The following is an 18,556-nucleotide window of genomic DNA, read 5'->3' as shown; positions in this document are numbered from 1 at the left end:
GCCATTTCATGTGCCCTGCTGACGCTCTGTGTGCTCTCTTGACCCACGGTGAGCCCTGAGTGCCCATTGTTCCCTGGGCTTGGCTACAGCCAACCTGCAAGTCTTGCAGAATCAAGGGATTAGGGGTTGTGATTGTTGAGAGCTAGGAGCTGCTATGTGATCTGCATCCAAATGGCTCCAAATACTGGTGTCAGGATCGAATCCTCCCAGCAGGGCCTGAGGAGAATATAAAACACGTTCAGATTTGTCGCATTTATGAGGGAAGTGTGAGGAAAAGGTGAAATTTCACTTTAAAACAGGAGCGAGGGCTTGGGGAGAAAGCCTTGTGAAGTGCTACAGAAAGGGTCACGCAAGAGAGCTCCAGCACCTGCTGGGATCAGGAGAGCATAACAACAGCTCACGCTATCAGCAGGAGGCAGCTCCTCAGCCCCTGCAGGGCTCCCTCAGGGGAGTGCACCCCACTGCCGTGCCAGCTGGGAGCAGAGGCCTCCCTTCTCCAGTAGTGGCTACAAGTCAGTGGGGTTGTGAGGAAGGAGCCCTGCTCCCTCCCAGCCCGCTTATCTGCAGCGCCTTCATGGATTTGCAGGGCTGACCTGCGCAGATGCTGTTTATTGTGCAAAACGTAGAAGGGCATTTGTACATAAGTACAGTGATAGATTTTTGTGTATGCATTCGTATGTGCGTGTGTAATATTTTAAGCTGTCTGGCACATTAATTTAGCCACCTGTTCTAGCCTCTTTCTGCTGCACAAATTAGATGGTCTCAAGGGAGCCTGTGCAGCTGATTGGGTCTGCCTCGTTACTAAGGCAACCTTCTTCCTCGCTGCTGTATGCTTTATAGCTCAGATCCAGCAGGCAAAAAACGGAAGGAAAAAAAAATTGCTTCAGACCCTGGGGATACCAGTACTTAATAGATGCTCTTAGCAGACTTATTTATTCAGACAAGAATACAGTTTCTAAATGTGGAAGAGTGTTGAAGCAAGCAAAGTCAAACATAACAGTACTATATGAAGGAGATGATAAAGACTGAATTAAAGGCTTGTGCAAACACCGTGTGAATCTGAAATTAGCAATGCTGTGTGTAGTTGATGTAAAGGTATCATGATGGTGTATATCAGCTGTTGTTGCTTTGAAGGTCATCTCTGATTATGAACAACAACAAAAACTCTTTATGCCAAAAAGAGCCACAAATGCAGGGAGGAGTTCTTATTTCAGATTGCCTAAAGCCCAAATAATATTTTATGTTCATTTCTGGGATCAAAATTATTAGTTTGTTCCTGCTTCCTGCTTTTAGATGGTTTGTATTGATTGAATACACCACAGATGTGGCACACATTTTATGCTGAAGCAGGGCATGATTTAGTCTTTGCAAGAGGGTTTCTTTTTTCTCATTAAATTTTCAACACTGAATCCAGTAAAATTCTAAACAAGATAAAAGCAATTACCCTCAAGGACAGATAACTGATAAAGGTAATCAAACATGTAAATGAGAAGCATTGATGGACCTTTAAGTGCTATGTCTCAACCTTTTTCTCTGATGCGTTCTAATATGCGCATATGTAGGACTGGCCCAAGTATTGTGCGTTTAGGCAGAGTGTACAATTTACAGGTTTATCTCTTCATCTTGTGCCCATTCATTTCTTGTAGATAATGGTCTCTGTAATTTTATGCTGAGGGGATCCAGTGGTGTTTTGTTTGGATATTTGAAAACCTATGTGTAGGTTGATGATTTTTTGAGTGAGTAGAATAATTTATAAATGGATTTAGATACTTATACCTGTGGGAAAGGTTCAGACTTTGTAACTGTTCACCAAAAAAGAAAAAAGGGTGGAGGGGGGCAAAAAAAAGCAGTGAAGAAGTGCTCAAGGAAACACACCAGAGTGAATTTTGAGGGCAAAGAGCTTGTTCTGCAGCATAGCAAATAGCTAAATCCCTTCCCTGTTGCCATTTGTGCTAATATCACAGGCAACATTCAGCTCAAAGCAGAAGCCCTGACAAACTCCACTGCATTTGGAGTTGGTGAGGGGAACATAATCTGTCCTGCACCAGCCAATATCCCGACCCTCCTAAATTGAGGTTGGCACTAATGGTGCCCATATCCAATGTGCTTCAGAGTGGTTACCCCCCCTTCACACGTGCACAGTAGAAACCAGTGCTGTCAGACAAATGATATGTACTTGTGATTCCATGAAACACAAGAGAACCTTTTTATTTCATTTGCAGTAATGCAAGTTGTACTGATCATAAGAAAATCAAGGCTTGTTAAAATTTTGGCACAGTATTTGATGCATTATCCTTTCCATGCTAGGCTGCACAGCAAAATGTCTTTTTACTTGTTCAGACGGCATTATGAGTTAGTTTTAATAAGACCTTTCACTTCTAATTCAAACCAAAGTAAATAAAATGTTATTGGATTCAAAGTACTCTAATATTCCTCTCTCAATTTTCCATGCGTGTAAATTTGTCTTCTGCTGTTCACTTCTGCTTTTACTTATTTTGATTTAAAGTGCTTATTAAAAGAGTAAGAAGAAAATAAATTGCCGATAGGTGACATCCTGTAATGTCCCCCCTTTTTTTTTCTTTTTCCTTTTTTTTTTTTTTTTTTTTTGTGTGCATTTAGCACAGCCTTAGCTTCACTGTAGTTCTGACAACGTCAGACGCTTGGACCCTGAACACTAATTGGAGGCTTGCTGTCTTTTGGTATTAATGGATTTTTATCGTCTTAAATTAGTTTGCTCATTCTGTTTTCAAATCATCTTTTGTATACAGGATAAGTATCTTCATTCAGGCAATGAACTATGGGCTTACAGGTGTGATAGAATGGTAAAATGTAAAACTAAATTTAAAAATGTTACTGTTTGGCATAAAGGATTACAATCCTATACCACTTGATGTCCTACAAAAATACCTTGAAATTTAATCAGTTTTAACTATCATCCTTGAGCACTTACGTGTTGTTAATTAAAGTTTCATCTTGTAGATGGATGCAGTAGTTGGTTGGATTTGATCAGAACAGAACCTTTGATAGTTAGATCAGAACAGAAAAGATGTTATGAAGTTACTGCGTGAGGTATGCTTCATTTCTACCTGAAAAGAAGTCCTAGAAAATCTGATTGTTATCCACTCAAATTAGCAGTTTAAGTCCATTCATCAGGGGTTATGACATTACATTTCTAAATGTTATTGGACAAGCATAAGATATTTTCACAGCCTTATGCAATGATTACTATTAGGCTACTGCTTTTTGCATTAAGTGGAAAATGACTTATCCACTAGATTACTGCAGTTTGAAAAAGGGATGTTTGTTACAAGAACATACATTATATAGTTATATCTTTATCTGTCTGTGCCAGAAGAGGCCATAAATTTGATTCTCAGCCTGATTTCTTGGCAAGTACGTTTATCTCTGGATGAAATATTATTCTAATTACTTTATAAAGAGCAGATCACTACAACATACCTAAAAGGGAGCTGGAACAGTTAGTGATAGGTGTTGTATGGGAACTGTTGAATCACAGCCTAACCTCTTATTGATCACCTGAGGAGGGCACTGAGTCAGCTGTGGGAGCACAGGTGAAGGCAATGCAGCTGTGTGACCAGAAGGGGTAGAGCCTGGCTCCACCTCTCCTAGACCCCATTTAAGGGCTGACTGCCACTGGGGAAGGATTTTTTTCTGAAGATCACTCTGTTTGGAGGGGTTTTTTTTTTTCTTTTTTCTTTTTTTTTTTTTTTTTTTTTTTCCCCTGTGAGCTTAGGATGTGGGTGAGCATTTTCATTTATTTTTTTATTATCCCTTTCTAATTTGACAATTTTTTTAGCTGTATGATCTATAGATACCAGCCTAACCATGCCAGTCTGTATATTTGTTGATTATACAGGTATGAAGTGCTTATGAAGGTGATTCAGTGTAGTAGTATGGAAGACCTCAGTGTGGTATCTGTAGCTTCACAAAGGTGGGGAAAAGTAAGGCAAGGAATATGAATCTTGAGAAAAGTCTGCTAGGAAGTGGGTCTTGTAGAATGGTACTGGGAAGCAGGTCCTGCTGTGAAGAGTGATCCAGGGCAGTATGCATACTCAAGCAGTTTCCAGGAGAAGACTAATCTCTGTAGACAGTGTTGATTGGATAGATATCAAACAGCAAAGTCTAGTTTTATTATCTATGTTTTATATGGGGTATTGAATGATTGACAGGTTGTAGAGAGAAATGCAGAAGCATCTTAAATTTTAAATGTAGAGTTCTGGAGAGCTCAGTCAGCTTAATTTAGTCACAAGAGGATGTAAAGATTTAAGAGTTAGATTAGGAAGCTTGTGCTAAGTTTGGAGATTCACCTCAGAAAATGGAAAAGGAAATCTGTATTTGGAAATGGAAAATGGTTATAAAAAAATACATATAGGTAACAGCATGCCTAATTTGCAGTCAGAACAACTGTTCTGTCTCTTAATTTCATTAAGGCAGGTTTTTGAAGAGAACTCTGTGCTTCAGTCATTTATATATTATCGAGTCCAGTTTTGAACAAAGAGATATGTACGGACCTAAAGAGAAAGTTAGTTACATTGGTCCTTTCAGACTTTGCTTTCAGTGAATATAAATTCCCTTCCATAATAGTAAACTGGAAATCTTCATTTTAAGTGGTAATGAAGGTGCAAATTATCTGACTTCCACTTCCAGTGATCTTAAATGAAATCTAGCTTAGCATTAGCAAGTCTGCGATTTTTATCAGAGAATTAATGAGTCACCTTGTAGAAATCACTCTTATTCAGAGAGTAGTGTGCCCCAAGGAATTAAAAGATGCCTTGAATATCAGGTCTTTTTCTCTTTCTATGCAGTGTTTTCATGCAGCAAACTTTCAGTGTTATGTAAAAAGCTTTTTTAATTAGAGGCGCTTAGTATTTAGCAAGGTTGAAGTGTAATGGTAGGCCAAAAGCCAGTGGTTTGGAGTCCAATTACCTTTTTTTTTTTTTTTCTTACTGTTACCACAATGTGATCAAATGGTACTTTAAAAAAAAATTGTCAGGTTTCTTGTTCCTCCATCCCACACTGATCCTGTGGGGAAAAACATTGTCCAATTTTATTATTCTGCTGCCTAGAAAGCATATTAATTCCCAGTTTGCAACCATTTTTTTGGTTTCGACGTAGTTGTTTAACTTCTCTCTTCCTTATGTTTAATCACTTAATGGACCTATATATGACAGACAGAGCTCTCTCAGCCTGGTCTTTAAAATGGCTTATTCACTCTCTTAAACCTCTCCTGTGTAGCCTGAATACATCTTTCCTGTACGTGGGTGATCAGAAACACAAAAAATCACTTCTGGATCTTAGTAATCCCTAGTGTACAAACATATTTACTCCTGTAAATCTACTGAGAAATACTCTATTTAATTTGTACTAAGGTGCTGATATCATGTTTGCTCTCTGCTCGGCTCATTACAGTCATCTTTGAATTTATATTCTTCAGATCTTATTAGCTGATGACCTCTAGCTGACAAGATCCCATAACTTCTGTGTGATGTGGCATTTGGTTTAATTAAGTGTATTCTATTTCTTATTCCACTGTTGCTAAGGAAAATTCCTTTCATCCTTTTATTTTGCCACCTGCTAATTTCAGTAGCAAAATCTTACTTTAAAAATCTAGGTCAAGAGTAAAAATATTAATGAAGCTTAGGTTGTGGTGCTGAAAATGTCATGATCTCTGTGAACAGAGCTGAATTCTGTGGAAGTCATCAAGAGGGACCTTCTGCAAGTGCGCTCCTCCTTGTAAAACTGAAGGTCTTTGTTGGTAAATATAGTTCTAGTAATTTTTCTTTCAAAGAAGCTGCTGTGATTTCCTCTGTTTCCCTCAGATCCTTGCAGACCTTAAAAAGTAGACATCTATTGAAGAACCCGTGCTTACTAACCAATGCTTTCCCATACACTGAAGTGTTAAAACTGTTAATGAGCTTTAAATGAGATCTCATCTTTAATATATCCTGTAAAAATGCATTTGTATGCTCTAGTATGTTTCGTACTCTCTGTACTTACAGGACAAGTACATATTTCTAGTCATTCCCTTCCATTGCTTAATTTTTCTGTGCTGGCTTTGGTACCATCCAAATTTTTAAGTGGATTAAGCACAGTATTTCATTGTCTACATAACTGACTACAGACGTAGTAAAATGCTTTTCAAAGAAACACAAATGTATTCTGGAAAATGGTCTTGCTTTGCCAAAGTCACTACTTGGAGCCACATCAAATTCATTATTCCTCTTTTTATCAAAAGGAACTGTGGAAAAGTTCCGTGCACTGTGTACACAGTTCCTAGAGACTAGTTTGCTGTCTCAGATATTATCAAGAATATCTTTTCTATGAAACTTGGAAAAATCTGTCCTTTTATGTTTAGTTTTCAGAAGTACACGGCTACAGTCAGATGGTGACATGTTCATCAGGAGGGGAAACAGCTTGCTTCCTAATGATGCTTGTGCTTGGCTATAGAGCTGTTGCTCATAAAAGATATGAATGAATTTACATCTTAAATTAAAAAAAAATTCCAACGATCATTTTTGTCTTGGCTTTCTCTAAGTTTATCACCTTTTTTGTCTATCCTTTAGATGTATTTAAACTTTACTTTTTTTGTTATATGACTGGCGTTTGAAAACTGCTGTTCAATATAAACACAGACAGAGAAGGCAATGGACACAAGCTGTAATTTAATACTGATACTCTGTAAGAGTTAGGCAGAGTGATTTAATTAAATTCCAGTGGAAAGGTACTTACCCTTTTTTTTATTAAAAAGAAATTTATGCACAAAATGTGAAGACAAAGGCAGTTTGCATTAAACATTAACTTCATCTAACTAAAGAGCCATGGAGAGATTGATTGCATTTGCTTAAGAGGAAGCAGTACTGAAAATGTCTTAATTCAAGTGAATTCTGTTTAATTGTTAAGTGGCTCCAGAAAAGGAACTACTAGCTGAGTAGAAATGAGGTTCCTGCAATCCCTGTGGACTGCAAGAATTGTTCCTAGGAAACCTTTGTTTCTGCTGATTCCCAAGGACCCATGTTTGTAATTGCAGCTTGCGGGAGATTTGTGTAGTACAAGTAAATTGAGTTTATTGATTTGATGTCCAAATAGCCATATCCATATTGAGAGAAGTAGATAGAGAGGGGGATTTATATATGTATCCCTATCCAGCGTTCCCTTGACCATGGAGGGATAATATTTTAGCTACAGGGGAATAGTTATCCTCCTCTGAAGCACCACATAAGCTCACCTGTCAGGCAGACTTTCTTCCTTTGGCCACTGTTACTAAGGAAACCACCTCTTGTGTATGAATGCATTGCAGGTGCCTCTTTTTGGGACTGAATCTGAGATTACATCCAGATATAATTTACGGATTCAAAATTGTATTGCAGTTTGTTTAACCCCTGACATGACCAGAGATATATTACACAGTATAATTAGTTTCCTTTCCCTCCACACCAGAGAAGCTGCTGAAGGATAAGATCTTTAGCAGGCAGTGCCAAGAAAAGCTCCCTTCTTCTCTGCTCTGAAAAAGTGGCTAGCATTGCAAGTCACACCTGAGGCACACTGGGAAGAATCTGATTTAAGCACACTTGAAAAATCACTGATATTACAGCTAAGAAGTGCAAATGCATCATGCATTAATCACCTAAGGTATCAAGACAATAACTGTAAAAATAACCTCATAATTGGTGAAGTTATTTATAAATTTGTGACATGAGATGAGCTAGCATCTTCAGATAAGATTATACATGAACTTGAACTACTATCTCTGGTACATTCATTCAAACCATGTCTTGAATGTACAAATTCCATGATTCAAAACAGTGTGCCTTGAGACATCGCTGTAGCTGCTGTATATAACTACTGATTTAAAATTCCCCTGTTCACACAAAAACAGAAAAGGCATTCACAATTCCAGTGAAATACCTCTTTTATGCATTACAGATGTATGTACAGACGTGAGGATTAGTTCAAGCTTAATAAAGACATGTTAAATATTAAATATAGGAAATTTACACATGTGAATACCTGAAGCACTGACATCACTGTCTAAAGCATTGAAATAATGATTAATTGGTCAATGGGTGGATCTGTGTAGCAGAGCTCAGACTGTGCCTTAAACTCCATGGAGGTGAACAATGTGGTCTGTAGGGTGCAAATATTATTAGTACTGGTAGAGTCAAAAGTTGGACTTAGAATTAGGACATACTAACCTGATAACTTCAAAGGAGTGCCAGAGTTAGCTCCCTTTGCCTTACTATACAGCTTTGGAGACAAAATGCACAAACATTTTTAGACTCCAACTCTCATACAAATATGGAGCTTCTTAAGAATTTCAGTGCAAGTTCAGTGCTCAGTAGTTTTGTGTACATGGCACTGAGTCCTTTCTGCTTTTTTTCCTGCCTTATAGGGAGGCCAAGGAAAGACTAAACAGCTCCAACTAATGTGAGTTGTTAATGCCTGACCTAGTAAATATTTTTCTGTTGTTGTTAAATACAATAAATTGTTATCTTTATAATATCTTGTTGGCTAAAATACAAAATAATCCAACTTATTTTCACTTTACATTTTTGAAAGGCACAAAACAATATTGTTTTTTTTGAGATTATGTGCTGTCTATATTCTTACACAAGCGTAAGATGTTAAAAGTATTTTTCGATCAGTGATTGAAACAGATAGGTATTTGAATTTACTGCAATTATGAGACAGGAAGGAATGGTGGTATACTTAGCTCTCAAGCCGGCCTTGTAAATGTTCACACTGTTATTCAAGCTATAGCCAAAATAGGATGTTAGTTCTCAGCAAATTGAAGCTCTAGTAGCAAACACATACTCCCCTTGAGGAACCAGCACCACCTGCATACATCTACAAGGAAACATAAATATATATGGAATCCCTTCCTCCTGCCTTCCCTCTGATTAGATGGTAATTCTCAAGGGAAGGGTTTGTCTCTTTTGTGTGCTCACACAGTGACTAGTACAATAGGCCACTGATCTCAGCTGTGGCTTCTGTCTGTGCCACAGCGCACTAGTCCTCATGGAAATCAGTAATTCAGACTGAGCTTCCTGCACAACTGGAAAAGAATTTTAATGACTGTAAGCAGATTATATGTTTACATTCTCCTCCTCTATGCATTCGAAACCACCGGTACTTGATATGTCAGCTATTTCTAAAACATATGTGGTGTACATTTAAGCAGTAGGGACAGAGCGTGCTAGTAGAATGTTGGACTGGAATTCCTCTTTGGGCTTTGAATTTCCTTACAAAATGTGAAATCCAACTGTAATAGCCTCACCTGACTGAAGAGAAGAGATAGCTGAATGAGTTGTACAGGCAGATGGCCGCTGTTTACTTACATCTTTCTTTCCTTCCCCTTGGCTAGGAGATTTACAAACATAAATAATCTCATCAATGTCACTTGAATTTTGTTATTCATAGGACTTGCATCCAGAACTTTATATATTCCCTTTATAGCAGATATGTGTGATTATAATCCCTTCCAGCTCTTCTCTTTTGTGCTTGCTGCCTTGCTTGTTGTGTGGAGACATTTTAGATGGATCACTTGAAGCTAAATATACAAGTGTACAGATGTCCTTATGGGCATGTGTTGGAGGAGGGGAAGGGTGGTGCACAGTATCCTCAGCTTTTAGGAACAGATGAGTTGTTGCAAATACTTCTGATGCCTGCAATATGTGCTCAGTGTAAACAAGCAATTCGGCAAGCAGCTAATGAACTAACAAAGCCAGATTTCCTACAGATTTCTGCCTTTTGATTGACTTTTTAACTGAGGCACAATTTCACATTGTCCTTAAAATATTCTAACTGCAGAGCATGTCAAAAAGGGCAGACCTGGGTTCTTTACTCACTTTCAATGGTACCATCTATCAGATCTAGCAATCAGATGGCCTCAAGCTGAATTTGAAAACTGATTCAATGTGTGTGCAGTGTTAGTCCAGCTGGATCAATGAGCTGATTATCTCTGAGATCAGCACCTCTCTGTCAAGTTTGAAATGTAGTCAATAAACTAAAGATTTTATACGTGAATGCGAATATGTGAGCCACTGTATGCAGGTTGGAGGTATTTGAATGGTATGACAATATGTGCCACAGCCTAAGATTTAAAGTATAACCCCACAGTCAACTCTATAGTAATTGAAATATCTCTATAGTTTACACCTTGTGATGATATATGCCAGGGAAGTACAACGTGTAATGCTTCAGGGAAAAAAAAGACAAGGTTAACTGTGCTGCAATTGAAGATGCTAATATGCAACACATCAAGCCTGGTTGCTGGCACACCTATCATCTTCAGGGAAGTAAGTGGTATGCATCCGCTGCACTCTGATGGAATGAGTATGTAAATGTCACTTGTGTCAAGATGTTATTTTGCTTGATGTATGCATCCAACAGAAGCTGATAAAAAGAAATCATATTTATTTTTGTTTCCACGGTAAGATCAGTACTAGCACCTGTGCGGCCTAGCAACATGCAGTCAAATGGAATAGCCAAAATATCTTCAGGAAAATCATAGCACAGAAATAATCAGCTACTCTGAGGCTGATAAATAACCTTTGAAACTACTATGAAGGTCACTAACAGAAAAGCAGACAAGTGTCTAAATTTTGATGGATTTGCTTGAATTATCTGCATGTGGATCAATGAACTATCACACTGGTTCCAGCAACTGCCCTGAGAGATGCTGCAGTGTCTGTGATTCATAATGTTGACCTAAGGTAGTTTGGGAGACATTGCTTTATGGGCATTTGGTTTGCATTTGGAGATGAAGCAGAAAGAGTGTCTGAACTATATGTAAGTGTACACATTGATGTGTTAAAATATGACACTTTATTAGTTCTGGTTTTTATTCTCTGGCCCCTGCTTATGTTCTCACCATGTTTGTGTCATGGCTTATTGCTTGTTCTGACAACCATTAGGCCAGCATAGTGTTGTACTGATCTTTTTAGGTAGGTATTAATCTGGAGAGCTGTTGTCTTGTTGTCTTTAGCTCCTGTTCGAGATGTGTGTGGCTCATCCATTTCATAGTGCAATGTGATACCATTTCCATCCCCTCAGACTGTGTATTGCAGTCTGCTGCACAGTACAAAGTTTGGGGAGCTGAATGCAAAGCCATCATCTGAAGCTGATGGTCTGACTTAATTACCAGTTTTCACCTTGGCAGCTTGAGTCCTTGTAACCGCAAGACTACAACGCTGACCTGATGTGCCCAGCATCAGAGTTCTAATCTCTTCTTGTCTAGTGGACTTCCTCATGGCCCTAGCAGAATCACATTGTCTGTACTTCAGCATCTGCAAGATGAATGCACTATATCTCAGCTTTCTTCCCAAAGAACCTTGATCTGTGCATGACGGGGTCTGGAAAACAGTGGAACCAAACAACCAAGATGCTTACATTAGTTCTGATCTACTCATTAACTTTTCTGGCATAGCTAGAAGCAGGCCTTTCACTGGTTGTCTTGAGTAATAGTACAAAGACATTTTGCCAATGTAGTTTTAAATTAATTTGTTTAATTGATTTAAGCAGTGGCAGTGCTTGTCTGCCTGTGGCCCTTCACCTTCCATAAACCTCTATTTGAAAGGGATCATTGGTGCTTGTTGCAGCTTACTGTTTAAATATGTTTGTTTCTGTAGTTTATGCTCATTTTCATTTTGATGAATAGAGCTGCCCCCTTCCATCCCTGTTTCTCATCCCCTCTCTCCAGCAAGATCCAACAACAAACTTCTTAGCACTGGAAGGGTTAGGGGGGGGGGGGGGGGAGGGGGAGAACTGCCTGCTGGAGTGCTTCACATCTCTGTGGAGGTACATTATGCAGCAAACAATAAAGAACATTTTAATATCAGCTGGCTCATTCTTTGCTTATGGCAGTCATCTCAAAGACAGTTCTTAGTTGTTATTTTATGGAATAAATTTTCTTTAGCATCTGTGTGAGAAATCCAGGGGTGGATGCTTTAGGTAGACTTGCTAGTTTATTTGCCATGCTGAGGAAAGGGCTGTAGGGATAATGAATACTGAATAATAGCCAGGTTTCTAACCCCTTACTTGCATAAGGAATTATGTTTAGAAAAAAAGTATTAAAAAAAGCTATATTGGTTTGTCTGGATATATTGTAGGTATAGGGCAATTATTCAATGGCTCTTGCTTTCTCTGTAGATCTACAGAATATCATGTGGGGATTTTTCTCTTATTTATGTTAGTTTCTAATGTTACTTCAGAATGTCGTTTGTTTGTGGAGCAGTAAATGGGACCAAAATATTTTATGTCCTGAGGAGACTGCTTAAAGGAGAAATGAGAAAGAAAGGCATTAGAATGTGGCTGATGGCGATAAAGGCTTTTGATATCTCCTAGTCCAGAAAATAAACCTAAAACATCTGCATGCATAGAGCAGTTTGTCGCCAAGATGCTATCACGTTACTGCCTAAATCTCAGGGTGTCAGGGCACCACTTAAAACAGAAAACAAAAGCATACTTCCCTGTAACCTCCTAGAAGGAGCACTCAGTTCTCTCCCAGTATTCATGAACAGAATGTCAGTCGTAGTTTAACATTTATACGGTTAAATAACTATATTACTCTTTTAAAACTGAAAGCCCTCACCCAACTCCATCCCAAGTATGTGATCTAAACTACAGATTTCCAGGAAAAAATACAGTTTTACATGTTTCTAGTGTGTGTAAATGGCATAACACAGGTAAGTAATGGGCATTTCTGTGGTAGCTGGGTTATGAGGACAACTTTTCTCTGGGCAGCTCTGGTAACACATCCAGAATATCACCTTCTGATTTTGGCAGTGAATTCTAATCTTCTAAAGAGATCCTTATTTTTGTTTCAGTTGTAAGATACATATTTTTGTCTTTTATTGCTGTAACAAGCTTTGCTTTGATGGGGAGGTGCCCTGTGTTAGTCTTGTGGGTCCAAATGAGTTGGTTTATGCAGGCTTTCTACAAACAAAGTTCTTCAAGGTGAAAAGCAGCTGTTTAATATTACACAGCAGCTTTACGCAGCATTTTGGGACAGGAAGTTACTGAACTGAAATGAAAGATTGAAATGTAAGACAGATTGATTCTTTATGAATAAGCAGCCCCAAATTATAATAATAAAAAGGCAAAGCCCATGTACTTTGCTGACCCATTCAGAGCAGATTTTTAGCACTTGAATAGATCTTTTGTGGGAATTAAAGAATGGCAAAGCAGATGAGGTGACTTGGCCACTTCATGTTCCTTGTCAGTGTTTCCATGACACATAGATGATTACTTGGCTGGAAGGCGAAATTAGCTGCATCCAGTTACTTTGCTACATTTTTTTTAGCCTAAACTGGCACAACCTCTCTTTTTATTTTAGAATTTCTGTATTATTATGTTCTCTCATGCAGGCAAAAGGTTGTTTATTGAAGTTTAGTAATTATCTGCTATTTAAGAGGTCTTTGAAAATTCTCATTTTCCGATTCCAGATTGCTGCCTCTCATCTGATCACACTATAAAGTGTGGAATTCTAAAACTTCAGTTAATACTGCTTTTACACATAAAATGTAGTACTGCTGGTTACACAGTACATAAACGTGCATATGCTGCTAACATATATAAATCAGCAGATATGGATTATGGATAGGATGCTACTGAGAATTTAATTGCCAGGAAGATATGATGCCCAAGGGCATGAATTAGAAAATGGATTATATCAATCCCATTTCTGTACAAATGCAGAAGATGCTTTAGAAGGCTACATAGATTTAGGGCTAGCAAGATAAATCTATTCACTGTTTTAAGGCTAGTGCCAGTATGTTTTGAAGAAACCATGTGTCACATTTATTAGTAATTCACTTAAATCTGTGCATGCCAGAAAACTGCCTGATGAATTTAGTAATTGCATGTATGATATGAGATTTTGTTAGTGTTAGATTCAAAATTATTTTTGTAAGTTGTTAACAATTCTCATACGTAAGTATAACTTATTGAGAATATCCTGGAAGCAGGAAGCTTGCAGAAGCCCAACAAGTCCAAAACCTTGCAGGTTTAGTGTCATGAGCTGGAAAACTGGAGGAGCGGTAAGGACGTTATCTTAGCTCATGTTCTAAAGAAATGTGTTGTACCTCAACTCAGAACACAAATGACATATCCAGGAATCTTAAAAATTAAATCATGTGATCCCCATTTTTTCTACTTCAGAGTAATAACAGACAAAAATAAATGTTCACATGCCTAGGCTTCTTTCATTTTCAGTTTTGCTGTTTGATCACATTTGTACAGCACTATGATGCTCATGAATTCTGCTATCAACATTTTTAGGCTTTTAACCACTGACAGCAGCACACTGGCATATCAAACACTTCTGACAACAAACAAATAATCAGGAGCTGTGAGAAGTTCTGTCACATCCTTCAACCCCATCCATTCAACCCCAAGAAAAGGGGCTACAAACTGCAGAAAATTAATAGTATGCCAAGGTATGCTTTGCAAAATATGTCCCCCAAACTGCGCTGCTTTTACTATCAAATTAGCATACTTTTCAAGTGTAATGATTTCAGCAGTACTGTAGTTCACAGATGAGTTCAGTTCTCCCTTATATCCTCTGTTATAAATGGAATCCCTAAATTGTTGTTGTTGTTTTGTTTTGGTGAAAATTCCTCTAAGTCCTTAATTGCCCCAAGAGGAATATCTAAGAAAGCTTGAAGTGAATGAATTCCACCATTTTGGAGCCAGGCAAGCGTTTGAAAAAAGCACTGTTCAGCAGTTGTCATTTTTCAAATGCCTCATTTCTTTGTTGTTGAGAAATCCAAGTGATTTTAATTCAGACCTTCTGTCTTGAGACAAGGAATTGGTGGGGATGAGGCACATCTATTCTGCTACATCTGAGTAAATAATGAAACAATGTGCATAATCTGCTTGGTTTTTTTTGCTATCTTAACGTATGACACATTAGCAAGAGGTCTTAGTGTGAGATTTTTTTTTTGTCTCATTTTTATATGACTTAAATATTGATTTAAAAATCTGCCAGATTTTGAGTGTTGGCACTTGAATGTACAGGCTCTTTGTTAGTTATCTAGGGCTTAACGCTTCTGTCAGCAACAGACCAATGCTCCAAGGTAAATTCATATTCAGCACTGGGGAAATAAGAATTATTATCACAGAATCATAGACTGGCCTGGGTTGAAAAGGACCACAATGATCATTGAGTTTCAACCCCCCTGCTATGTGCAGGGTCGCCAACCACCAGACCAGGCTGCCCAGAGCCACATCCAGCCTGGCCTTGAATGCCTCCAAGGATGGGGCATCCACAACCTCCTTGGGCAACCTGTTCCAGTGTGTCACCACCCTCTGCGTGAAAAACTTCTTCCTAATATCTAACCTAAACCTCCCCTGTCTCATTTTAAAACCATTCCCCCTTGTCTTATCACTATCCATCCTTGTAAACTGCTATTCCCCCTCCCGTTTATATGCCCCCTTCAAGTACTGGAAGGCCACAATGAGGTCTCCCCAGAACCTTCTCTTCTCCAAGCTAAACAAGCCCAGTTCCCTCAACCTTTCCTCATAGGAAAGGTGCTCCAGCCCTCTGATCATCTCAGTGGCCCTCCTCTGGACCTATTCCAAGAGCTCCGTGTTCTTCCTGTACTGGGGGCCCCAGGCCTGGACACAGTACTCCAGATGGGGCCTCACAAGAGCTGAGTAGATGGGGACAATCACCTCCATCTCCCTGCTGGCCACCCCTTTTTTTAATGTAGCCCAGGACACAGTTGGCCTTCCGGGCTGCAAGTGCACACTGCTGGCTCATGTCCAGCTTCTCATCCACCAGGATCCCCAAGTCCTTCTCTGCAGGGCTGCTCTCAAGGAAATATGCCCCCAGTTTGTATAAATACCTGGGATTGCCCTGACCCAAGTGCAGCACCTTGCACTTGGTCTTATTGAATGTCATTATGTTTTCGTGGGCCCACTTCTCCAGCCTGTCCAGGTCCCTCTGGATGGTCTATATGTACCAATGCTAGGATAATCAAGATTAATAAATAAATTGCCACTTGCAGATACATTATCTTCATAGCATTCTAATTTTCAAATTGCACACCAGACGTAATTTCTGTGTCTATATGAAACACATGCTCATCAACCACTGTTGCTTGAGATGGTACATTTAATGGCTCTAGAGAGCTAAACTGTTTCAAGTGCACAGAAAAAGGCTGCAGAACAAGTACACAGAGTAGTCATGTTCACAGACAATTGGCTCTGCTGACCAAGGATTAGACTGCTGTTGCAGATTTCAGAAAGGATGCTGAAATGACATCAAACATCTTGGGGCTTATACTGACTTTGGTTGGAATCAATATATTTCATCAGGACAGTAGACTATGTTGGCTGAAATATTTACCACTATATCCCCAGCTGTGATTGTTTAGGTCTAATTCTTGTAGCCATGTCAAACTCTGATATGGATCAGAACCTTATGGTTGCTTCAGTATGCTGGAGTATTCCCCCTGCTGAATGTGTGTGAACACCCCAGCCAAACAGTTTGTACTTAAGGAACTGAGATGTACCATTTGCTGAACACAGCAGAGGAAGCAGTGCAGGTGTCAAACACTGAATGCTTATGACAGACTGCCCTGAAGGGGCTGCTAACTGGGATCTGTCTGTGTAAATCAGCCTCTGGGCTGTGTAGGTGTTTTGGTATAGGCTCAGTTTGCCTAGACTGTGCTGAATAGAGCCAGCTTGAGCCTGCGAACTTCACTACACTAATGTAACAGCAACTGAAATTAATGAGCTTTGTTTGTAATTATTTGTGTAGGCATACTATGAAAAATTGTGTGATTATGTGGAAACATGTTTTTCTCAAATTGCTTACTAATTTACTGCATAAATTACAGGCAATACTGATGCAGTAATTCAACATCAATTAATTTAAACACGGGGAATTTTTATTCCCCTAACAATTTCAAAAGCTCTAGAGCCCGTTTACCCTCAGCTCCTCTTCTTTTCATCATTGCCATCCAATTGACACCAAATTCAAACATCTCAAATATAAAGCAATTCAATGCACAGATTTCTTAAGTATTGAAAGTAACTCTTAGGAAAAAAAAAAACCTCAAACTTCAAGGAAGTGAACTTACAATGCAAGCTAGTTAGCCCAGAGAAACAGACAATAAATTATGAGCCTGACCTAAGATGACTGATGTTAGTTTAAATCTTATCAGTGAAATCAGTATTTCTTAGTATCTTGGTGCTCTGTGAAGGGCAGGGATATCTTTTCTTACATGAATGTGATTATGACTCCATGCTCTTGAGAAGATAGTTAATATCTTTGGACCAGTCCATTCCCCACACAGTGTCTTTAGGAGGTGTCATGTATTGGTGCACCCCCCAAAGGTACTATTGAAACAATAATTCTTCTGATTTCTAAAAGAGCAAAAGATCAATATCTGAATCAGAAGCACCAATTTCCTTAATTTTAACTTAATACAAAGGAAATTTTTGCCATAGTTGCCTATAAATTTACCGCTATTAATGTTCGATCAAAAAACCCTCATTTGAATTACAGAAAGTTTTTCCCTCCTCATATTTTTATAATATGAATTATTTAATTATATAATAATAATAAAACATTCTTGTGTTAATCCTTAGGATCAGAAAGTCCTAGTAACAGAATTGAGCAATCAGCCTACCTGCCAGTGAATTAAAGTAGTATAGATTCTCATGGTATATTAGAGAAAATCAGCGTTCCTCTGGACTCCATCCCCAAATGGGAGGAGTTTAAGGTGAGTACAACCAGGAGATGTGGGATTTGTAAGCAGTGACTGGAGCAAAGCCACCTGGTTTAGTAAAAAGGAAAATCAAAGATCTGAGTGGCTTATGTGTTGAAAAACAGTGGATACATTTTAAGGGTGGTTAGAAATGCGTACAGAAGTGTAGTTTCAGTTCTCCCTCTCCTCTCCCACTCTTTCCTACTTCCATATAAAGAAAGGCTGAGAGACTTGGAAGGGCTGGGACTCTTCAGCCTGGACAGAGAGGAGATCTTATCACTGTTTATAAATATTAAAGTGTGGGAGTCAAATGGGTGGGGCCAGGCTCTTTTCAGTGGTGTGTAGTGGCAGGACAAGAAGTAATGGCCTAAAACTTGAACACAGGTAGTTTTGTACTAATATTCGGAAGAACTTCTTTACAGTAAGGGTGATGGAGCACAGTAACAGGCTGCCCAGAGAGGTTGTGGTGTCTCTTTCTATGGAGATATTCAAGACTGTCTGGATACTTACCTGTGTGGCACACTGTAGGGTACCTGCTTTAGCAAGGAGCTGGACTTGATGACCCTCAGAGGTCCCTTCCAAACCTTACAACCCCGTGATTCAGTGTGAAAAGCACTAGGAAAAAAAAAAATGTGAAAGCAACTTACAAAACCTTATTTGTATATCTGAAAAAATACAAACTTCTTTTAAATCTTAGGTATGTCTAAGTTTTCCAAATATTTTTTGAACACTGTCTGAAACTGCATTATCTGCCAGTGAATTGGCAGTGTTATAGCACCCAGCTTATTACAATCTGAGAGCTACAGGGCAGTCAAGAGGGA

The sequence above is a fragment of the Gallus gallus genome, chromosome 2, assembly GCF_016699485.2.
Source record: "Gallus gallus isolate bGalGal1 chromosome 2, bGalGal1.mat.broiler.GRCg7b, whole genome shotgun sequence".
Taxonomy (NCBI): Eukaryota; Metazoa; Chordata; class Aves; order Galliformes; family Phasianidae; genus Gallus; species Gallus gallus.
This window is presented reverse-complemented; position numbering follows the sequence as displayed.